Below are 26,143 nucleotides of genomic sequence, written 5' to 3'. Positions count from 1 at the left end.
CAAACGCCCTGTGTGTGTGTGTGTGTGTGTGTGTGTGTGTAGTGTGTGTGTGAAAAAAGTTACGGTGCTCTTCAACTTGGTTTGTAACTGTGTTGTTTTTTATTGTTTTCATCATGGGCGTCCTCAGGGAGGGACAAGAGGGGTCGCTTAACCTCCCCCCCCCTTGGAAAAAGGAAAAATTGCCTACTTCTCCCTCCCTTTTATTTGTAACTATATTGTATATTTCTTCCCGCATATGTTCTTTCTAACTTTTGACCTTTTCTCAGTTTTAGTACCTAGTCATTCGTGTTTATTTCTTCCCTTCTTCATTTATTTTTCTGACATTTATGTCAGTTTCTTTTTTATTCTTTCTCTCTAACGATTTTTCTGTTATCCCCTTCCTTCTTTATCTCTCTTTTTGTTCGTCTATTTTCTATACAGTAAAACCTCGTTAATCCGGACCCCAATAAGACGAACTTCCCTTAATCCGGAAACCCCCCCCCCAAATTTAAATGTGACTAGAAGTCAACAACTTCCACAGCAAGAGTTTCGAGTGATGCAGAGCCAGGTGCGTCGGGCACATCATCATAATATAGGTAGAGTCGAATTACTTTCGGAACATCTCCAGCTGACTGCGCGAGTCTGTCTAGCGAGCCTAGTGGGCGTGTAGAACCTGAGTAAGGGGCTTAGCAATAGGTTCTGGGTTGAGATGTAGTCAGCGGCTCGCTTGGTTAATTGGCTGCTTCGAGAGTTGTGACTCATTCCGAAGCTTCAAATGCATAACTGCCAAAGATGTTACGGAAATAATCTCCCTCTATCGCTTATGTACGTGCTGCATTGTATCTACAGTATTGCTTTACATATTACTCTACTGTATAGTGTATTTAGGCCTATGCCTTTTAATAATACCATAATAAACGTGTTTTGTTGCTATAAACTGAGTTTTAATGCACTTTCTACTGTTCTTTTAGATTATTTAAGTTAATCCGGGCTTTCGTTAAACCGGTCAACTTATTCCCCATTAGTCCGGATTAACAAAGGTTTTACTGTATTTCTTTGTCTATTTCTCACTTTTCAATTTTCTTTCTCTCTTACTTCTATATTTCTCTGTAAAATTATTTTACTTTCTCTTTATTCTCTATAGCTTCTTTCATCCATCTTTTTTTTAGTCTCACTTTTTTAAAAATGATGACAGTAAACATAATGTTAATATACGGTATATCTACTGTCGGATTAATAATTATAGATACTACAGTTTGGACTCCAATTAAGAATCAACCAGTAGACCTACATAAAAGCGAGTTACATCAAATTTTATGAAAAACTAAATATGCTGACCAAGGCAGTAATTTATTTTATTAAAAACATAAACTAAAACGTAACGTTTCAACCTTCTAGCAAGGTCTTCATCAGACTCTGTATCAAGTACAAGCAGGATAGACTGGACATAAACAGAAGAAGTAAGAAAACGGGCAGGGGAGAATTGGAAGAGAGAGAAAAAGAGGAGAGAAGGTTTGGAATAAGGAGTATGGGGAAGACCACAGAAAAGATATGCAAAGTGCTTAGGGAAGCGGGAATTAAAACTTACAGGAAGGGAGGGAGAAGCATCTTAGGAATAGCAAAGAATGCAAGCAAGAAAAAGGAGAACAGAGAAGAGGAAGAGGAAGGGATTATCTACGAAGTGAAATGTAAAGAATGTCAGAGTGTGTACATAGGAGAAACGAAAAAAAAGGCTGAAAGACAGGTTGAAACAACATAGGGATGATGGACGACTTAAGAGAGAGAGAAATGCAATATTTAAACACACGAGAGAAACAGGACATGACATAGAGTGGGATGAGGCTAAGCAGAGAGGAAGGGAGAAGAGAATGCTAGTGAGAAAATGGAAGAAAGCCAAGGAAGAAAGGTGAAAAAGACATAATGAACTGGAATGGGGGACTGAAGTTAAACAAAGAATGGAAGAAGGTGTTAGAAAGAGTGGAAAGGACAAGAGAGAAAGAGGAGAGGAGAAGGGAGAAAAATGAAGGAAAAAGAGCGTGAGATATTCTATATGAATATCTCTTCACATTCTATATGAAAGTAATTATGTTTAGCCTTTTAGGTGAAAGTAGAGTTGGAAAGTGAAAGCCACCTGCTAGAAAGTTCCTAACAACTTTCTAATAGTCTGAAGGGAGTAATGGTTGTGTATATATAATGCCCTTTTTGTGTATCTTGTTACTTTTGTACTTGATACAGAGTCTGATGAAGACCTTGCTAGAAGGTTGAAACGTTACGTTTTAGTTTATGTTTTTAATAAAATAAATTTCTGCCTTGGTCTGCATATTTAGTTTTTCATAATCATGGAAACAAGACTTAATGGTGTTATAATCAAATTTTAGCTTATTCAATTCTGCACTAATCTATGCTAACCCAATTTTTTCTTACTCTGCCTTCTATCGTTGTGAGAACAAAAAAAGTGGCGATTTTGTTGTTTTTTAGTGTTTCAATTGATCGCTCTCTTTGAAATTCTACAAATAAAAATCGGGTGTTCCGATCGTGCTGAAATTATAGTACGGTGCAGTCAGAAAGATTTTAAACACAGTTCTTAATTTCCCTGTTCGTGAGTAATGTGAAACACCCTTCCTCTAAATATCACGGGTACTGTCGCTATCTGCTCCAGCTGCAAGAATCACCTACTCCTGCAGCACTATTTCCTCACAATCCATTACCATGAACTAGTGTGTGTGTGTGTGGGGGGGGGGGGTTGGACTTGTCACCATCTCGTGTTGCGACATACGTCAAGTGGCATAACCACCGTTTCTGGTGCCAATATGACCCTGTCAGTCTCTTTGGTTTTGTTAATTCTCACTGGTAAATAAAGGGTCTTTTGTCGATGCAAGTGTACGTACATTACAGGTGCACGTGCCAGTTGTGAACCTGTTCCAGATGTTCCCAATGATTGCGAAATGTGGCACTGCTCGCCTATAACTTTTGTCCCATTATTGTCCTACATTGAAAGTTGCGTCAAGTTTGTTGTCAGTAACTTCTCTCGCTTGTGCTATATAGGTTGATTGGTTTGTTGTTTTTAAGTCCACTTTATGCACAGTAAGGCTAATCGGGACTGGACCTACAGTTTAAAGTGGGATCCGAACCACTATGTGCCTCCACCGGGAATTGAACACGGGACCTTTTGATTACAAGGCGACGACGCTACCACTGCGCCATCGGGGAGGCCCTGTGCTATATAGGTGTCAATTATGTTGTTAGAGAGAAGGTTAAAGCAATTTCTAACAGGACTAATGAAAAATATTTCTATGTCAAGGATACTTTGATTGTGGATAAGGGAGCGGAAGAGAACATATACCGTTCTTATTCTGTACTCTGTCCCCGGAATCTGTGGAGCATTACCGCACATAGTGGTAGAGAAGGGGAGGAAATCGAGTGTGCAGAGCGAAGCAGTACACGCCGCTGCGAACTCTGGTAACTGCAATCCCTTCCCCCTCCATGCAATCCCATTCCCTCTCAGGTGTTCATTGATGGAGCCGTCTCTCGCAACTACTTGCGCAGAGACTTGTTTTCGTTCGCTTGCCCCAGAGATAGACGCGACAGAGTATAGCTATTTATTTTCAGCATCATTGTTACGTTCTTAACACTAGCACCCATTCCTTACTTACTAGTACACCCAATGGCGAAAGAAACCGTAGGCGAATTGTCCACCACCATTTTCATTCGGTCTGAATTACATGAAATGATAACAATGAATTGAAATAATGACTTGAATAAGCAAAGAACAATGCCTGCTTCGAACCAACATAGTTTCCATTCCTGGATGTAGAACAAAAAAGTAATGAAAAAAGATGTGGACAATTTGCCTACCATTATCTTTGCCGTTGACTGTACTAGGATTGCTTAATTTTCACCCATATCATTTTCTTTTAAATTTTTGTAGTGTATGTGAACCCTGAAATTTCCGTAAAAAATGGATGTATGCGAGAAACAATGTTAAAACACACGTTTTTTTCCGCAGGGTGAAGAGAATTATATATATTATTACCAATTTTTTTGGTAACATACATGTATTACAGTTTTTAAAATTTTAACCTTTTTGTTAACAGTAGAAAGAAATATTAATTTGATTTGATGTAATTACAGTTACACTCTTGAAACAATAATCAAAAGCTTTCAGAAAAAGTTTAATCTTAGACAATAAAGGTGTTAAGTGCCGTGCCGTAGATAGTTTCACCTTCAGAATCAACAAATTTTAGCATTCCTCCTCCTCCACGTTTTTAGCATCTAAATTCAACCAAAATCGAACAGTTTCTTCTTAAAATATGAAGTTTTCAACCACTAAATCTATAAATACTGGAATATTTGGTACTGAGAAAATATTACACTATTGCTAGGATGGGTGAATATTCACCCACCCACACTCAGCACAGCCTAAACTACAACACGATGCACTCCTTCCACCCCGGAATCTTACTCTTCACTGAACCACTTGAGAACACCCAGAAGTACAAACCTGTGTGATATCCTGTTATCTAGTGGCATCTGTTACAAAATTTCACTGAATGAATTTTCACCCATACTAGTTTTTAAGGGTTATTATAGTGATTCTTTATGTAGTATTTTCCCCCTTTCTCTCTATCTACGTCTAGTACTTTAGGTTTTCTGCAAAATGTCTTAGTAATTATTAGGCGTTTCCAGGGAGGGGTGAACGAATCATTCGACGCCCCCATGTATTTTATTTTATTGTTGAAATCAGCAAATGATAAGCTTATGTGTAAATAGCGCGGATCCAAGTAAAAAAAAACACACAAATTTTCTGCAAAAACTAAACTCTATAACGTAAAGATCGGGTCATAACTTGAGATTTCCATTTTTATTTGTCCTTATTTGGTGTCACTGTTTGAAACTTTAGCCTGATTGCAACGGTGAGGATGAATGGCGATTGGGTGAAATTGAAGAAGGGACACTGACATCACAGACAAGTGTATTAGGTTAATCTAACCTAACCTAATCCATATGTCTGTGCTCACACCGATGCCCAAAACGGTTCTCGAATTCTGAATCTTTTAGGAGAGAGGTTGTGAGCCTGCTGCTCAAAGTGTACGTCCACCGAAGGAGCTTGTGGTTTTCGTTCCACTTAATCCAAAGAATAAATGAACCTATGAATAGTGTTTTTTCATCCCCAGAAAAATAAGATTCATATTTGAGACTCTTGTCTCCTAGCGCGTTGTAGATTCACGATTTCACTACCGATCAGTGGCGTATACTGGGTTAAGAACCTGGGTGACTCTGTGATTAAAGATATATACACCTCATAAATAAAACATGGAAATGTACGCTGTCAGTAAGGAAAGGATTCCAAGAATTTCATTCTTATTTGCATAAATAAGAGGTCCATATTGTGAAATATTATGTAGGCCTACGTACGAGAATAAAAATAAAATTTCAACCTACCTATTTTCACGATTTTAATTTCGGGTACTCCTTGTTGGCGCAGTGCGAACGTCGTTGCCTTGAAACTAAGGGGTCCCGAGTTCGATACATGGTGGTTTAGATACCACTTTAACTGTAGGTCCGATCCCCATTAGCTTATATGTTCATAAAGTGGACATAAAAGAAAAATTCACAACGATTTGGAGCTTATCGTTATTAAAGCCGAATAGACAGCTTGTTAATTATGTCCCTCATTTCAGTCCACTACACAACACAGCACATCTCATTCACAAAAATACAATCCACTCACTACTGCATTCACACGCTGCCTCTAAATAAATTCCACGCACCAGGACCACTCGACGCGACCTAGACTAGAACTGCTCCTTGTCATTTCGGTAATTTTTAGATGCACTCATAAACCATTCCCGCTCAGCCAACAATTTTCTACTCCCCACTGTATCTCTAGTTGTTTGAAGGTCAACGACCTCTTTTTCAACTCCTCTGCAAGCGTTCGATGATGTTCTTTTCCCTGCCAAATGACACACTTTCTCCTTGCCTGCGATAATTTGGCTTCAAAATTCCCCATTCCTGGGAAAATTACATTCTGGGAAAAATGGGTTTGCAACATTGACCCAGACTGTTGAGGAAGTTCAGAGGGTTTTCCCCCCGCCATATGCAACCCTGTTCTCTCTCCTGTAACAGCTTGTCTCCACAATTCCCCGATCCTTGGGGAAATTACATGCTGGGAAAAAGTGGTTTGCAACATTGATCGGGTGATCTTTGTGGTAGTCCTGTCAAGCTTGCACGTCACCCCCGTGGAGTTGCCCGCCGGCGCTGGGCCAGTCGCCTCGCGAATTAAAAGAAAGCGGGCAATGTTTCCAACTCCTCTAAGAAATCAGGTTCATCTTCTTATTGAAATGAACAATTTTATGCACATTTTCTGATATATATTGTTTCTGTATTTTATTCACTGAGTCTGGGCTTCACAGATAGCCTACATAGCCCCGAATATACGCCTCTGCCACCGAGGTTTGCGGTATCTCTCTGAGTGTGTCCCTTCATTAATCATCCAATGACCATTCATTCCCGTCGTAACTAGCTTCTTAAACAGAAAAGCGAGGTAAAGTAACAAAAAAAAATGTAATAAACCATATCAGCTTAACATCAACAAGCAGTGGAATAAAGTTCGGGTAGGAATAGCGAAATGCGTAATCAAACTACGTCCCAGAAGTCTGTGAAGCAACGTCGCGCATAACGGTGGAGAAGAGGAGAAAGCGAGCGGGCCGAGCGAAGCAGTGTGTGGTGCTGCAAACTGCTGTTAGCTGCAACCGCGTTTTCCCCTCCATGCACTCACTTCTCCTCTCACGCGACCATTGATCCAGCCCCGTCGGTCACTACTTGCGTAGAGGACTGGTTTTCGTTCGCATGCTATACTGACTCCTGGAATTGAGTATAGCAACCAGGAGGAGGCGAGAGAATGCTCACATACTCTATGTGATCAAAAGTATCCGGACACACCGCGAAACGTGTGTTTATCAAGAGGGCGACACAGTACTGCCATCTACCGCGTGGAACACATAGTCAGCGAACTCAGTAGTCTGCAGACAGTGTGAGACAGCAGTATGGGATTGTCTGAGGAACTCCCAGACTTTCAACGTGGTCAGTTGGTTGGGTGCCACTTGTGTAGGAAGTCTGTGTGTGAGATTTTCACCCTCCTAAACATCCCTCTGTCCACTGTTTCCGATGTTATAGAGAAGGGATCAGTACAACCCAAAAGCGTGCAGGCCAACCTCCCATGTTGACCTCCAGAGACCATCGAGTGTTGAAGAGGGTTGTACAGCATTATCGTCAATCATCCATCGCCACCATCAGGAATTCCGAAATGCATCAGGATCTACTCCAAGCACCATTACTGTTTGGCGCAAGGTGCGGCAACTTGGTTTCCATGGCTGAGCAGCTGCCCATAAGTCAAACATCACACAGACAAATGCCAAACGCCGCCTCGTGTGGTGCAAGGAGCGTCGAAACTGGACCATAGAACAGTGGAAAACCGTTGTGTGGAGTGATGAGTCACAGTACACAATGTGGCGATCCGATGGTAGGGTGTGGGTGTGGCGAATGCCTGGTGAACGACATCTACCAGCCTGTATAGTGCCGACAGTGAAATTCGGAGGTGGCGGGGTTACAGTGTGGTCATGTTTCTCCTGGAGGGGACTTGGCTCCCTTGTTGCTTTACGTGGCAATGTCACGGCACAAGCTTACGTTGACATTTTAACAGCTTTCATGCTGCCTACCGTCGAAGACCAGTTCGGGGATGACCATTGTGTCTTTCAACACGACCGACCACCCGTCCATACTGCAGAGCTTGTGGGGGAGTGGTTTGACGACAACAACGTCCCACTAATGGACTGGCCTGCGCAGAGTCCTGATTTGAAACCCATAGAACATCTCTGGGATGTTTTGGAATGCCGACTTCGTGCTAGACCACTCCGATCCACATCAATACCTCTTCTCATTTTGGCGCTCTGCGAGGAATGGGCTGCCATTCCTCAGGAAACCTTCCGGCACCTGATTGAAAGTATGCCTGTGAGAGTGAACGCTATCATCAAGGCTTAGGGTGTGCCAACACTGTATTGACTGCCAATGTTCCCGATGGAGGGTTGCCCAAACTTGTACTTTATTTTCAGGTGGGTGTCCGGATACTTCTGATCACATAGAGTATGTACTCGTAGTACACCCAACGGCGAAAGAAACAGTAGGCGAATTGTCCACCACCATTTTCATTCGGTCTGTATTACACAGTGTGATGACAATGAATTGAAATATAGACGCCAATTAGCAGAGAACAATGCCTGCTTCGAACCAACATAGTTTCGTTCCTTAAACAACACAGGGTATAGAATTAAAAGAGTAATGAAAATAGCGGTGAGCAATTTGCTTACCATTATCTTTGCCGTTGACAGTACGTTCTAGTCCGGCGAATCTCATCCGCTTTATCATTGTAACAACTTGGAAGACTCCTTGATGAAACCCCTATTTTCAACAAATGTCGCCCTTTCTTCATGAAATAATGTCCAGAATAAACGCTCTGAAGATAAGAAGCCGACAGTAGTGTCACAGTTTCATTGTTATGGTATGGAAAGTGACTCCCCTTCACAGAAACTGGCGTTGAATCTGTGTCCTTCCTGAGTATTGACACTTCACTTTCGGCGTGATTGCAATGCGTGGAACTGCTTATTTAATCTTTGCAATGCGAAATTGTACAGTTCAATGTCTGCCGTCAGGTTTTGTCGTAGCAGATTTATCACTTCTTCTGGTGGATCTGGATACTGATTTAACTTGTGTCTTTTCTTTCCTGAAATTAAAGAAAAATGTAATTTGTTTAATAATTTTGTTTGCTACTGCGCTTAATTGAGTAATTGAACACTTAAAATTCTAAAATGAAAATAGAATACTCTTCAGATAAGACGTCAAATCTAGTGGATGACGCAATCTCGTAAAAGTGGTTTTTGACTAACCTTGTAGATTTTACTTTTTTTGTGTGTGTGGAATTTTTACAACTGTAATTGAAAAAATCATGGCCAAACAAGTTCCGATTGTTTAATTCCGAAGTAATCATGGTACACAGGCATTTTTTTCGTAGTTGGATTTCTATTTATGTCTGTTAACACATACTTGGTATCCTTGACGATTACTTATAATGTGATTTCTGGAGAACGATTTTACCCTTCCGCATACTCCTAATGATTCTTTGCGATTAGCCATTGGCTTACTGTTGTCTTGGACACGGACCGCTGGTGCCATCTATTTCACGTGCGTGGGGTGCGAAGGGGTATTAGATCCCTAAATGCTTTCGTTGTTAGGTTAGGAGGATAAAATTTAGGTATCTTAGCATTCCAACACCTGCGCGAATGCTCACGTAAGCTACTTTTCAAGTCATAATTTCTCCGGTAAATAATACTTAGTGAAACTTTTATCAGTGCTAATTAGTTTCTCCAAGCTTTGAACTTACTTTCGTACTGGTAGCAGAGTTTAGTGCTAAGTGAAAGAGCCTATGGTCCGCAGTATTGATGCGGAGGGTATTGAATCATCTATTCTGTGGTTGTCACCACGTTTGAGATGGTCTCTGAGTAAGACGGTTGTCATTATCTTCTTCAGTAGATGCCGGAGTATAATCACACCCATAAATTGGACCCTGCCACATTATTTATGTCGAGAGTACCTTCAGCAGTATTTATGGGTAGTCTGTAATATAGGCTGTTTGCGACTAGAAGAATGTTACTTCGTGTGAAGTAGGGATTGTATCGAGAACTAGACATGCCTCTGCAAAATCGAGACGAGACCAAGAATTATGTCCGAGATTCTCGGTCTCGTTCAGCACTTTCGTACAGTTTACGTAAACCAAATTTACTGCTCTTTGCGATTTCTTCAGACGTAACAAGCTGATATCTACCTGATTTGAATCGTATATTTTGTTTAGCCAATCCATTAATGGTAATTCTGAATTTGTGCTGGATGGTTGCATACATTCAGGATGAAATTCCTGTTTTCGGGCGTTCGTAGCCTTGAAACGAGGATTCAAATGGAAGAACTTAATCAAGAAAAGTTGTTTGCCCTAATGGTCTCCACGCGCTGTGAAAGTTTGCACGATGACACGCTATACATGTGAATTATATACACTATGTGGAAGAAAGTCATTGGACACCCCGATTTCAACTCTGAAACGAACTCCTCATGGAAAAGAGAGTACAGATGGGTATATATACGGCAGCAGGAGGCTTCTCAGATCAATCGCTGTTAAAATGACGAACAGGAAAGAGCTCAGCATGTTTGAAAGAGGGATCATAGTAGGCTGCTCCATAGGAGGCATGAGTATACGTAGCATAGCTGACGCCCGACAGGTCCCTAAATCAACTGTAGCCTTTGTCATCAAGAAGTGGAAGGAAAAGGGACACTGCAGCAATGCACCACGAAGTGAAAGACCCACGAAATTGGACGACCGGGACAGGAGAGTGCTGAAGAGGGAGATTCGGATAAACAGGACCCGTCCGATGCATTCGATTGCAGAAGAGTTTCAAAGTGCGACCAATTTGACTGTTTCGACCAAGACACTTCGCAAGGAGGCCCATGCACTCGGTTATCATGGTTGAGCCACTGCCCACAAACCCCTGATAACAAAAAACAATAAACAGCAGAAACTACGCTGGTGTAAAGAGCGGAGAAACTGGACGGTGAAGCAATGGCAGAAGGTCCTATGGAGCGATGAATCATGCTTCACACTGTTTCGATCAGATGGGAGAGTGTGGGTAAGGCAATTACCCAGAGAACGTCTGTTACCCGAGTGTGTAGTACCCACAGTGAAATATGGTGGTGGCGGCATCATGTTCTGGGGTTGTTTCAGCTGGCATGGCGTGGGTTCACTGGTACCGGTGTATGGCCACATGACGTCTGCATCCTACCGAGATATTCTCGACAACTCCATGCTCCACAAGTTGTAGCGTTTCCATGGAAACGAAGAATATGTGTTCCAGGATGATAATTCGACTTGTCATGTTTCCAGGGCTAGCACGGAGAGGTATGCAGAAAATAATGTCACCTGACTGGATTGGCCTGCTCAGAGCCCTGACCTCAACCCTATTGAACATCTATGGGACGAACTGGAGCGCAAATTGAGGTCGCGATCGCCTCGCCCATCTACACTTCCAGGGTTGGTGACTGTACTGCAGGAGGATTGGCGGAATATCCCACTCGGTGTACTACACGACCTTGTGGCCAGTGAAACGCAATGTGTAGCTGCTGTTATCACTGCCAAAGGCGGACCAACGTCCTATTGATTGCAAGAAAACTGATGGTATCCGCTGACATGTGGTGTCCAATGACTTTCTTCCACATAGTGTATATTGGGTCGGTGCATAAGTTCGCAGCGTTTTGTTATGCGTTCCCAAGAGTTCCTTGTCCGTTATTCCATTGTTATTGCTTAGTTTGTAGTTTTGTGTTCGTGAAAACAGTATATTCTAATTCTGAACAGATTTCATCTATTTTGGAGACGAAACAAGATGGAGTGTCAAGTGGACAAAGTTGAACATTTCCGGCACATTCTGCCCTTTGAGTTTAACCGAGTTTAACGGAGGATCAAGTGCAGCAGTAGGAAGTCTTTCCTAATGAAGCTGCTCTTGAAACTTGGCTAATTGATATCTTCAACTCAAGAATAATTTGTGCTGTGTACTGGGCTAATGCCATACACTGAAAAGACAGCAGTTCTACAGGCGAGGAATCAAACTCCTCCCCGACGTTGGCAGATGTTATCGACAATGGATGCGACTACATTACTGACTGAGCGAGTGTTGTTGTGACTGTGTATTGTTAGACTACAATAACAATGTTTCATCTTACCACCTGTGTGCTTGTGCTACTTAATTATTGTATTCCTGTTAATGTATGTTATAATACGCTACGAATTTATGCACCGACCCAATATTGCGAGACGAGAACAGGCAGGCTTTACAACTAGTGACCCCACTGTTCATACAAAACATGTAAAATTCCATAACGTAAAGCCATGACGAAACGTCATGACATTAATAGGCTTTCACTAAAACCAACGAAGTCGTCCAACACTGAAATTGAAGAGTTAAGGGCGTTTTAGTGTACTATTTGAAAGGCTCATGTGTAAAACATGGTAAGTGACAAAATACAAATTGACATAAATTTCTAAAGTATTTACAGCAAATATGATTCACTTGTATGTTTACTATCATACAAACATGATATTTCATCCGAATTTTTTTTTTCGGTGGTGCTACATGCGATTTGTTTGAAGGTTGTTCAAGGAATTGTTGTAGTTAACATGCTTTACATGCAACGATATTATCAAAATGAGTGATCAGATACCGCTTTATTCAAACTTAGTTGTGATGTCAGTTCAATAATAGTATTTTGACATTAAACTTTTTATACCAACCATAACAATTTGTAACACAAAAATGAAAGCCTTTAATAATAATAATTGTATTCAATAAACAATAACCTGATCTACTTGTTGTAACAAGTTTTTGCTTTCCTATGTCTATGACTGAAATGAAAAACCATTAGAAAAGTAGATTTCATCGTTTTATTACAATAGTATTTAAAAGAAAAAGTTCTGGATGCTTGTGATTAAAAATAACTTCCTTATATCTATCTATATGGAGATCAATATTCGTAAAAAAATGTTTATATATTGGCGGTTTTTCAGCATCACGTATCTACTTCACACACAGAGAGGCTCTTATTTATTACCTAAGCATGCCAAGCAGAATGCGATTCACAAGCCTCTCTTGATACAAAGCTGTGTTACGTAGGCTATCCAAATTGCATACAATGGCAATATTAGATTTTTGTGATTCAATAAGCAATGTATACACAAAATAGGGATGGCCTATTTTTTTTTCGAAAAATTGAAAATCTAAAAATCAGTTTTTGGAAAATGAAAAGTGAAAGCACGAAATTTTTTTCGAGAAACGATCTTTTTCGAAAAACAAAAAAAGATTTTATTTTCGAAAATCGAAATACGATTTTTTTTTCGAAAAACATGAAAGCGAAAATTCAAATTTTTTCGATAAACGAAAGACGATTTTTTTTTCGAAAAACAAAAAAAACCGATTTAGTTTAAATCTATATCTTCAAGATAACAATTACCGGCCCTCGTGGCGGAGTGGTTAGGAAATCGCGCTACGACGCCAGTGGTCCCGGGTTCGAATCCCGGCCTGGCCATGGATGTTTTTGAGTGCTTATTCATCAATTTCATCATATCATCACTCATCTCCATCTTCGCAAATAAGCCAAAAGTGACACAAGACGCGAAGTAAAATAAAGCTAATCAATGAAGATACAATTATGACCTTGTAAGTTTCTGTTGTTTTTTTCTTTAACGTGACGTGTTTGTAAAGAATGATTCAAATGTACACAGGGCTTAAGTTTTTAATAGTTTTCACTGATATTTAGCTCTTATAAATTAAAATAGTTATAATTTCGAATCAAGAAGAAGACATGTTTGCAATGTGAACAATAAAATAATTTGCTTTCATCAAAGTCACACATATCATAATACAAAAGTTAATTAAATTACAAATACGTTGTTGGGTCCACCATAAAAATATTATAACTTTTAATATGCGCATTACAGCCATATGAAAGAAATATTTTATAAAAAACTAAACTGTGACACGTCCTTTCCCATTGCACTAATATTTATTGTTATTAATTATCTTTTCTCTTGCACAAATGTTTATTGTTCTTTAATCTTAATTTCTGTAATTTACCTATCACTGATAATGTCAGGATAGTGACTAACCTGTATATACTTATCTTGTAAGGGCTGTTACCATGGCAATTACGAGTGTGTTTTGTCTGGACTTGAAAGTTCGGGCTCGGTTTTTGGAATGGAGCGATCAAGTTGAATTATAAGAAGTTTAATTTCTTTGAGTGACATGGATTATATGTTAGGCATATAAGTATTTAGTTTGCAAAGAAGTAAAATAGACTTCCTTTTTCTTAGTGCAAACTTAACTTTGATTTTTAATTGACGAACTAACAGATATATATTACCCCATACCCTGAGAGGCATCACGCGAATGCTTTCGAGTCTTTCTTGTGAACTTATTATTTGCTCTCTTAGTTAAATCATGTTCTTTTGACTAAAGAACGTGTCAACTGTTCCAAATAATTGATAAGATTCAGATCAAATTACATATTCCTTAAGTGTAATACATTTTTGACTTTGCTTGTAAGGCATGGTATCTTAAAGCAACCTTAAATGCGCATACCCAATTAAAAATCAAACGAATTTCTATGTGACTACAGTTATTTATATCTAGTAAAAGAAAAGTATGTGCTTATCTACTAGATCGCAGTTCACATCCAGGTACGAGAGTAAAATTTAATTCGAAACTGCCCTTATCAGCACTGCTGCATGTAAACAATGGCGTCTACAGTATATACACCACGTTTTACATGAAATAGAATGTACGTGTCCATGCACAATTTTAGTCGCATTTTTGATTGGCAACCTTTTCATTCTCCTCATTCTTAGTCGGTGGTATATATTCCGGGTCATTATGGGAATCATATAAGCTTTCTAACTCGTTCTCATCTTTGCTGTTGCCTCAATACTCGCGAACTTTCTGAGACACGTTGCAATTCAGTAACAGCCGTTTCGCCGCCATCTTTGCTACTTACCATACTTTACATGAAACAACTGGTAGATACCATAACTTTCAACACGTCTGGCTCTATCATGTGTTGACGAAACGAAACACTTCGAGTACGATTCGACTCCATTTACGATGGACTACACGATGCACATTGTAACTCCAAAATGTCACTTACCATGTTTTACATCCGAGCGCTTCATTTAATACTAGATAGCAAGAAGACAATAATTGTTTATATCGAGTTCCAACTATCTGTGTCAGACTACAATGATTATCATTCTACCTATTGTCCAGAGCCACTGTCGTAATGGAAAATTTGCGTGTATGTAATAATGGAGTCCTAGGTTTGAGTTTTGGCGAGATATGAATATGTGTTTGTCCCATTTTCTATTTCATAAATTTACCATTCATCCTCATCGTCGCGATTGACCCAGAAAAGTATAAATCGACGCAAATGAAGAAAAAGAGCAACAAAAACGCTAAAATGGTTATTGCGTGACTTAAATAGATAATATGCAATATAGTGTGTGTTTGTTTGCAAAATGTATGGACAGAGTTGTATTGTGTATTTCGCAACAGCTGTAAATATGAAAATTGCAATTTTGATTTCTTATTATTTGTTGTGAAGGTCGATTGAAAAATTATAATTTCGTCATCTAAACTGATGAATGTCCTGGCACGTATCTGATATGAGAAGACTGAAACTTACAACGGTGCACGCATGCGTAGATTCTGAAAAAAAAAAAAAAAAAATTGCCACATAATTTCTGTCCAGCACGTCTAAGAATCTCCAAATTCTGTTAAGGAATCTTCACTCCCAAATCAAGCAAGTCTCATTCTTTTCTGACCGACCCAAGTAAAATAAATCAAATTAATCAATCAACCTTCTGCCTTGGTGTATAATCGATTAAGAAAAACTCACTTGTATTCCTGTATTCCTTTCGCATAGACCTGAAAAATCGAGGAACGTAATTTTCAAACACGAACATACTTTTCTCAAAGTCTTCAAGAACTCCCACGACAGAGTAATACGTTTCTATGTTGTATTTAGCACGCTGTAATGCATCTTGATTATTGATGAATCTGCAATGAAAAATTAACTTTTACCTTGCAGATCATTTTTTTCCACCTACTGAAGGCGAACAGACTGAATTAGAAACAAGAGGGAACATAAGCGAAAATTGGTTATAACATTTCAATACTGATATAGAAACATATATTTAAGTTATTTTTCTTTCTTTTCTGTTAAATTCAGATTTCGTAAATTTTAAAAGTGGATCATGGACGATTTAATTAATTTAATTGGCTTGTTTCTGTGTATATGATTAGCATAGGACAAAAGTAAGAACGGTCCTCAAGAAGCCTATTGAGATGAAATCATTTACAAAGCCCATCACTAGCCATTCCGAATGTTTGTTTCTTATTTCTCCTTTCACCTCCTAGGAAACATTTTGTCTCTCAATCACTCTCAATGGGTTGTTTCTTTTAAATGAACGTGTTAATATATAGCCAGAGTACTAGCATTTTTCCTGTAATTTCTTTTAGAGAAGAATTGGGTGGATAATATGTATGTAATACATGTATACTTACAGACATATGATATCTGATCCGCAGAAGTAGGAGAGAATGGTTTCTCTGCGCGTTCCTGTAGCAAACCGACATTCACGGTCTCCACCGAGGATGCACTCTGTGAAATTCTTTTCATACCAAGCCTCAGGGTCTTCATCCAAGTGTGCTATCATATTTTTGCGAAATTTTATATTCATCTTTCGATGGTAATAAAAAGCAGATACAATGCGATCGACGGGATTCCTTATAACATTAACATAAATCGGCTGCCTGTAGCCATGCCTGAAAGAAATTATATACATCGTGTAGAGAACTTTTTCATTTATTCCGTGTACAGTAACTGGTATTACCAAACCAATCAGACCGTTACGAGCTAAGGTTCCTGTCCCAGGGCTGGTCCCTGGAGACACAATTGCGGGCGTTAAAACCTTAGTCGTACCGGATTTCACCCTCTGTATTAGAGGGTATGACCCGTTGACCAATGGGCGACGGGTCAGAGGTAGAGCAGGTAATTAATGCAACACAAATTGAATATTTAAGTGACTGAGTTTATTTAGTAAGCACTCCAATATATTATTTAAGAGGGAGAAGTTAGGGGAGAAGGATTAGCGCCATAAAGGGGCAGATATTTATCTCCGGATCGTCTGGACGCTGGAGAGGTCGGCTGGGCATTGGTCCCGCTGGCTGGCCTGAGGCGTCTCGCCTCTGGACAGATCCCGGCTTGGGCCCCACGGCTTCTGGGCGGCCCTTTAGACGATACTCCACGTCCGGCACTGTCGCGCTCTCGCGACCCGATCTTTATCCTTGGCGTGCTAGTTGGCTTCTCCTCCAGAGGCCGGTTGTTGAACCCATTTGTAGTGCTGTCGGGAGTTGGGAAATCTTAGGATAGGGTTTCCGGGTATGGCCGGTAACGAGACATTGAACTACAAATTACAAAACTCGAATTACAAACTACAGATTAGAATGACACAAGTCACGAGAATGGGAGTTATGACTGTGCGTCTTACCTTATGTATTATTTTGTGGAGATTTCTGTATAGAGTGAATTCATAACTTAAAGTATTTGGAAAATACGCAAAAACCATGTTCTAGTTGTTACAGATGAAATGGTGCGAAACTTCTGAAACACTGTACTTTAAAACGTGGTGTTTATTGCAACTGGAGCAATAATTTGATATTTGAACCCAACAAATACACTGTAAGGAGAAAGTATTGTGCCTGCGCAGAACCGTATGTCCTGTGCATCGTACTAGCGCGTGGAGGGGAGGGGTAGAGTGGAGCAGGTTGAACCGGATGAAGGAGAAGATGCGCGAAGGCTTTTTTCCGAAGGTTCTTCTGTTGTTGTTTTTTTTTTGTTTTCTTTACCTGGGAACCTTGTAAAAGGTGGGAAGGGGGGTATGGTTCCTCTTTAATGGTGATTTGTATATGTTTCCACGTGTGGGACAATGATGGATAAATGTTCCATCATAGGGTTACCAGTTAGCTATGAGGGAAAAGTAGGACGTAAGACTAGCAACAAAATATACACATCTCTAGAACAAGTTAGAAAGTAATTTAAAATTGAAACTTTTCAATTTTAATAAATAATGAAATCTTAAATGCAAAATTCCCAAACTTGTAGTCAATACTGATCAATACACTTCTTACTACATGTTTTAACTTGTACTTCTCAGAGGAGCCAATTTTCTTGAGAACTCCAAGTTTAGTCAAAATACATTTCTATTTCTGAGAGACTCAACAGTCAAACTGTTTTAAAATATATTGAAAAAGCACCAAACGTTTTACAGAATTTATGAAAAAATTATATCTCTTATGAGTCGTGCTGATTGTAATGAAAGTACTCTCTCAACATTTTCATTAGGACAGCAATTACCGTCACTTGAAATGGTTCCAGATATTTCATCTGGGGTAGTTTTTAGTTCAATAACTTTGTTTTCTATATCCCCTGCTTTACGATCAAAGCATTAAGTAAGAATGGGAAACACCTTGTTCCATCAGTATAAACCCCAGGGCAAGACATTTCTCTGATGCACCGAGCAGTGATATTATCAGAATGTGGCCCCAAAACTTCTTCATAAATTGCTTCCATTTTTGTTCTAGCAGGACACACTTTTATTTTATTTTTGGGCAATAACTGAAACAAAATAAATTTCGCTATTGAATTTGGGAGTACTATAGTCCATAGACTTGTAACTTGCATGATTTCTTTTTGTTCAACTGAAACACATATTGTCCTAATTCATATTATATGACGCTCAAAATGTAGGACATTTATGATATTTTTCAAAGTCCTCCCGGACAGGATTTGGAACGTTGAGGGACGAGGTCCTCCAACCTCCTCTCGCCTCTTTCACAACCTCACCTTCTCTCTCTGTTTTTTTTTCGTTGTTTGCATATCAAGCTTACGGTTTTTTTTCTTATTCTGAGAGCGGTTTCGTCCCAATTATGGATTATGGAAACTAGAAAGAGGTTATTCATTATGCAGGTAAAGAGATTTACAGCTTGGTAAATAGGTGAGGACAGGGAAAGGAGAGTGGGTTCTATACCTTGATACCTATGTTATAAACCAAGGTGTATGTACTAATTAGTTATGACTCAGAAGAAGAATATATGAATGAAAAGAAAATAAGCAATAAGTTAAGATGTTCAAAATGTAATAAGTATTTACTAAATTAGTCCTTAGACTAAGTGTTAGGTCTTCTAAATTTATTTGACTGTGTAATCAAATATATATTAGATACACTTTAATAGAGAAAATATTATAATAATATGATAGATTATGTAAAATACAAGATATAAATATATACAAGAAAATAACAGTGTACAGATAAATAGATAATATATGCATTACAGGTCCTTGGACCTAAAGCGTCCCGAAAACAAGGGAATTACCCAAGGAAGGACTTTCCCGAAGTATGGGAAGTTCCAGTCTTGTAGTCTTCCAGGCTTCTTGGCTTCTGGTAACTTCCTTCTAAGCTGGGTGGCACACAGGGAGCCCTAAGGCACCATTGGCATTGGAGCTCTGGATGGATCATTCGGCTGTGAATTCAATCTGGCTTCTTGGTGTAACCTTAACTCTTGAGGGTTCCATAATTTCTTCTTCATTTTCAATCTACTCCCTACTCTTCAAGGCAGTGGAAGATGTTTGGAAGTCGGACTTCTTGAATAGATGATATGATAAAATTCCTTATCCTTTCACCTTCGGCTTCCCTGAGGGAATTTCCAAGGGAAGAATAGTTCCCAACAAGGGAGTTCTAAGTTCTTAAGTTGTCTTTGTCCATGACATTCATTCAAACTTCTTCCGTTCTAATACAGCACTTGAATCCCTCGAAGTTTTATCCGGTTAAATCTTCAAAAGGGTCTAGAGCCAAGTTGCAATTCCACACTCACACGAGCCTCAATCTAAGAGCACTTTGCATACAGTTCTTCCAATTCAGACTTATCACTTAAGATCACTTAGTTCCGTTATTGTCTCGGGGCCAAATAGTCCGGCACCCACCGATTTCACTTTGATCTACTTGACGTAATATAAAATTTCCGTCTGTTTATGCAAGAGGGACCTTCATAAAATCTAGTCTAACACTGTTCAGGGGATTCTGTCCTGAGTGATCTCCTTGTCATCGATCTAGTATTGATTGTTCTCACATATGTAGGAACAGACGAAACTTCATTTTGTTGAGACGAGGATCTGACACTATAATTAAGTTCTTCCATATATGAAATTTCAGCAGCTAGTTTGTTTAGAATGTTAAACTTAATTTGGCTGTCAAAAATTGTCTCCTTATTGAACTGGCGTAGGTTACGTCTAAGTTCACTCACACATCTTGAAACACCTTATGTTCAGGTGTGTCCAATTCGCCACAGTTATCACAGGTGTCGCTATTTCTCAGGTTGAATCTCCTGAGATACATTTTAAAGGGCACATGCCCTGTTATAAAGTGTGTGAGACCTTTGGATGGTTTAACGTATACCCACTTGTTCCTCTTGCCAATGGTCGTTATGAAATTCCTAGTACGTATTGAAGCATCTTGACTCCATTCGTGCTCCCACTTATTTCCGAAGAAGGCTTTAACCTCTTGCTTCCTCATAATATTGATATGATGGTTCGCAAGGAAGTTCTGTCCCGTGCCTTTGGTAATCCGATATGATGGTTCGCAAGGAAGTTCTGTCCCGTGCCTTTGGTAATCCAATACTTGGTAGCCTCCTGCTGTACCGCAATGTCCAGGGGGAGGACCCCAGCAATAGCAATAAGTGAGAGAGTTGGAGTGGTTTTAAAACCTCCCAAGATCCGAAGAAGGACGTTGCGCTGCGCTGATCTAAGTTTGGACTTCACCCGTTCTTCAAAAGCTATATTAGCCCAGGTGCTGGCAGCGTATGTTATAATTGAGAGAAACATCGCTTTATAATAAATCAATGCGATATCAAAGGGAACCTTGAAGACTGTATTCCCCATACAGTCTTCGAGGACGTTCGATGTAACTCCGTCTTTGCTTTTTCTATAACGTAGTCAACGTGCGATCTAAATCTTAAACCGGAGTCAATATATACTCCTAGGTATTTAAGGGACTTAACATTCCGAATTGGTCTACCATTAAGTTTTACACTAGGAGATCTCATAAGCTTCCCCTTTAGTAATACTGAGAGAGTTTTATGAGTTGCAATGGTAAGTTTTGCCTTGCAACACCAAGCATCTAACTGTGTTAAAAGATTCATAGCCTTTAGTTCCAGTTCTCTTCTACTGTTGGCGCCTACCATGATCATCAGATCATCTGCGTAAGCAATTGCTCCAATGGACAAGGGATTCTCATTCAGTTCTTCTAGCAGCGGTTCTATGGTGATGTTCCATAACTTGGGGCCTAATACGGAGCCCTGGGGACATCCTTTATTGACTTCACGATGGAAACTCTGATCGTGCCAAACGTAGTTGACCCCTCTGTTATTTAGATAATCACTGATCACATTATAAAGAGCTGTTGGGAGATCAAGTTCCCTCAATGTAGCGAGTGTAAAGGGCCACCATACGTTATCAAAAGCTCCTTTTATATCAGCAGCTCCCGGACACCAGACATAAGGCTAAAATGTAGGACATGTCCGTAAAAAACCGGACGTCTGGTAACCCTATTCCATCATCAACAATACGGGGCACGCCACCTGTTTTGATTTGTTTATACTTTTAGTGTGTCTTTGATTACACAGGGCGCGCGCACAAAGAAATTCGTGGATTGGGTGCACTCCATCTGGTTCCTTCAATCACACTTTTTTCAGTCTTCGGGCAGAACAACGTGCAGTATAATACACATTGCTGGTTTAAAGGTTATTTAGACTTACTATTTTATTATTATTATTATTATTAATTCAGTAAGTGTTTCATGGTTGTTTAGACTTACTATTTTGCAGCCCTCGTGGCGGAGTGGACATCGCGCTACGACGCCAGGGGTTCCGGGTTCGAATCCTGGCCTGGGCATGGATGTTTGTGAGTGTCCATTCATCATCATATCACTCATCTCCATCTTCGCAAATTAGCCAAAAGTGGCACAAAAAGCGAAGTAAAATAAAGCAAAAGACTTACTATTTTATTATTATTATTATTATTATTATTAATTCAGCAGGTGTTTCCAAATTATACATTTTGGATGGTAAATGCTCTGTTCACCAGTTTTCGAAAGTCTTGCTTAGAGATGACGTTGACTGGCGTCGAAATGTCCCTCTCTTCCTGCTCCCGACTAGGCAACATTTCACTGAACCCTTGCACTTGCGTCGTTACTTAACACAGCACGAGTTGATACAATTTTGATAGTGGTATATCATTTGACGGTACCGATATCCGTCGAGCAAAATACTTTTGAAATGACAACCTACCAATAAATTTATGGATTCCTAGATCTAAAATAAATTGAACAACCTTGAAACGTGTTTTATACTACATGTTATTCAGTCAGAAGTCTGGACAAAAGTGTGTACTTAACTTACGGTCGCTTAAATATCATCCAGACAGAATGCGCTCAGTCCACGTGCGCTCGGCCCAACTGCAATGTACCATTCACGAAAAAATGCTATTATTAGTACAAGATATGAATATGCATTTACCTGGTGAAATTTACATAAAATATGTGACGATCGAAGCTTAGACCTCTAGGATTCGCCTTGTAATTGTCATACAATTGCTGTATAAATTTTAATTGTTCATCTTCTGACACTCGGCGCTTGTCATACGTATTTGCATGGATATGAGTGTAGTTATTGAGTACTCCTAACCTGAAAAATATAACTCATTAGTTATTCCTTTCGAATTACATACTACTGTGTAACAAGTTCTCAGCTGGTTAAAAAATACAAACTAAATAAAATATTATCGTTATTGTACATAATTTTCATTATAAATGTACAAAATGTTCCCCCCTTATCAAATCACTCATTCTTATCCAACAGCAGGTATAGTACGTTAAAGCTCGACTTACCACCTCAGAACCTTATATTAGTTTCCATCGACACAAGGCAAATGCTTCCCTCAACTGTTCCTCTCGAAATTCAAGCCCGAAGTACTGCAGAAGGTGGCATTCTCGAAGTCATTGGAGTTACTGTTTCGTCTTAGAACATGTCAGTTGTCAGTTTTACGATATATTTCGTTAAGCAACAAATATAGCCTGTCTGTATTTAATTAGACGCATCTGTGTGTCTGAATAAGTTGTATAGTAATGCAACTTTGATACAGTGAAAACGTTAGTATAGTTATTAAAATCTTGAACGAGAGGAGACTTTAGGACACGAGTCTCGGTCTAGACTAGATTTTTAAATTTTGGAGTTGGTATCGTTTATTATAATACAAATTCACTTCATTGTTCAGTGTGTTGGGAAACCTGTAGGAAGGCCAAGACGAAGATGGAGGGACAACGTTGAGATGGACCTAAAGGAAATTGGTAGGGATGGAAAAGAGTATCTAGATCTTGCTCAAGATAGGGACACATGGAAGGCCTGTGTTGCCGAAGCCATGAACCTTCGGGTTTAAGAAGGCTAGAGAGTTAGTTAGTTAGTTGTTCAGTGTGTTGTGTAACCAAAAGAATTATCAGTTGACCCTTTTCGTTTAGTATCCGTAGCAGGTAGACTTATTCCTCATAGCAAACTCAGATTATTTCTTATACCGTGTTTGGTCTAAGCCAGGCCTGGTCAGTCCGTTGTAGTAGTGGAAGAGCGCTCTCGTGTGCACTGCAGATCGAGAAGCGATGCTGGAGCGTTGTAAGAATGTAAGAGGGGCGGGAAAGCTCTCATCGTCGTATTCGCGAGTACCTCGCCCCACGCCTGCTCTGCAGCTTACTGGCCTTGAGGTGCAGGCGGAAAGCTCCCACCGCACAGGGCACACAAGTGTAAAGTTGAAGTCCTGATTCGAACGCCACTTTACTTCAAATAAAGTTCCGAAAGTTCAGTTTCCCTGTGACAACCACTTGGAGCCCAGTGTCAATTCAGTTCCTTTAGAGATTTCATAACGTGAGGTTGCTAGTGTTTTCTTGTATGTACCCATTGCTTGCATTGTAGAATTATTTCTCTTGTAGTCTACGGTTGTTACAAGCACAAAAACACAGTTTGTTGTTGCTTTTAAAAAGAGCACACGCTCCCTTCATCAGACATTTATTTTTAGTTTGTTTAAATATACAGTTATAACAATGGTTAAGAAACAAAAAAGAATCAGTTATACAATGTTACATTATTAAAATACATCAGCTTAACTGTGAGACAATCAGTCTGTTTTATATTTATTGTTATAACTGTATCTTTCATCAAATGTCTGATGAAGGGAACGTGTATTCTCCTGAAACGTCACAACAAACTGCGTTTTCATGCTTCTAACAACCGTAGACTACAAGAAAAATAATATCTTTGCTAGGGTGTTTTATTGTGTTATGCTATTTTTTTATACAATGTGGAGACTTTGTGTTACGTCGTCGCAGTTCGTGTTGGATGTCTAAACACTGCAGGTAAAGGTGACAACGGTGCTTCTCAGAGAACAGGTGCTGGCTAGAAACTAGACACGCATCCGATCGGCTTCCTCTCTAGAGGACTTCAACTATACGCGAATTGCCCAAGCCTGGTCTAATCTGTTGCTGTTCCCGCGCTTGTCTAAGTTGACCTTTCTAGCAGAAACCACTGTCGCCTCCACATTGAGGGGAGGCCACGCTAGGGATAAGCTAAACGAATGAACAGTAAGCACTACCTCGAAAACTGAGCAAAGCAAGATCTTCAATAAGACATAAAAAATTGGGGATTAAATAGCAAAGTGGCAACAACGCGTATGCGCAAGCGCTGCTTCTCTGATTTCCATTCGCCCCTCGTTTACATCAGACGTCATTTTTATCATTCCGATTGGCACAGGAACTGTCGAGTGATAACTAGCGCGGGAAAGATAACAAACTAGACCATACACTGTATAGTTAAAGAAATGGAGACTAAACAACTTAATACTTACCTTTTCATTAATTTGTGCATGGTTGTGCTGCCGCATTTACTAACCCTGTTGTATAGAAGAAGTGAATGGTTTATAGTACGATTTTTTGCCGTAGACGTCACCTTCCTTGATTTAGTCATGAGCTTCTCATCTTTAACTGCTGCTAAAAATTGAACACTACATTTATTATCTATTAAAAGAATAGTAGAAAATTAATTCGGTCACAAAAACAAAGTGACAGGTATGGGAGTATCTTCTTCTTATCATCATTCAACGAAATTTTACTGAACATGAAGTATTCATAAGAAAATATGAAAGTTTTAGATAAGTTACAACAGTAATTTCTCAAATTTGAATTGAAGTATAATTATTAAAGTGTATCAAATATTTTATACATTTTTCAAACAATACTAAATTACTTTGTATTCTAAAAATATAATTGTCCACAATGACGTTTCGCATAGTGTTTTCTTCTATGGAATGCAGCAAACAATGTTTATATTGCCTAACATTTGAAATTTTAAATAATTCTTGAAGCTTTCCTAGCGGCGAGTGATAATGAAGTTTTCTCGCGATGTCAACCAGGTGATTTCCGTATAGTTTTCGAGAGCGAGCGTCACTCTCATCTTCAGGGATTGATCCTGACGTGAGAGAGTGACAGCTATCGAAGCTCGGAAGCCTATACGAAAATCACCTGGCTGACATCCAGAGAAAACCTCTTCATCATTTGGAACGTTATTTACAATTTATTGTTTGAGAGAACTTTTTCCGTATCTGTAGCAACATATTACCAATGCTAATATTAACAAGACCAAACAAAAAGAGCAGTCGTTGAAACACACAAATGAATGAAATTCTAGATTCAGGTATCCAAGTGCGTTTCACCGTGTTACTTGATGTATCTTAACACTTCATTTTCTATTGACGCTTTAAAAATGCATCGGATCAGAAGTTTCACATGACGAAACCAATAGTTGTATCGCAGATAATCACCCTTATCTATGGGTGTTTCAATTGATCTATTTAATGTGCATAAACTAAATTGGAAACCTTTTATTTTTCTGTGTAGGTACCAATTATGTAATATTAGAGTGCTTAACATTCTAAGTATGAGATATGCTCTTCCCCAGCATAAGAGATATATTGGTCTGGCATGCTCAGACCAAAGCTGATGAACAGTTCCTGAGACAAAGCTTACCTCTTCTCTGGCAGCGCTCGGTGGAGTTCAGGAATCGTTCGTGGTGCTTAGCTACACATCTCCCAAAAATCATCCCAAGTGTTCTCCTTTTGGTTGAGATCAGGGGACTATGCTGGCAACTGCATTCGATGGATAACTTCTTCCGCAATGTCGGACACAACCACTGAGCGGCGGATACGAATTTCATCATCCATAAAAAACAAAGTTTAGTCCGACAGCTCCAAGTAATAGGTAAACATGCGGAAGGATGGCATCGTTACAGTCATGCATTTTGTGATTAAGTTTTGGAAATGTATGTATTCACACCGTGGAAGAATACAGGGTGTGTGTCCCATACGTTGGAAT

At 39.4% G+C, this 26,143-nt stretch overlaps 1 protein-coding gene across 1 annotated transcript in view; it reads left to right on the top strand.

Moving 5' to 3' along the window:
• The window catches only part of Vps8 (vacuolar protein sorting 8), a 401,212-nt gene that overhangs the window by 194,173 nt on the left and 180,896 nt on the right, over positions 1–26,143 (top strand). The gene's annotated exons all lie outside the window — the stretch shown is intronic.

Source organism: Lepisma saccharinum, chromosome 27, assembly GCF_977018435.1.
Source record: "Lepisma saccharinum chromosome 27, izLepSacc3.1, whole genome shotgun sequence".
Lineage (NCBI taxonomy): Eukaryota > Metazoa > Arthropoda > Insecta > Zygentoma > Lepismatidae > Lepisma > Lepisma saccharinum.
Note: the sequence above shows the minus strand (reverse complement) of the source record. Positions and strands in the feature narration are given on the sequence as shown.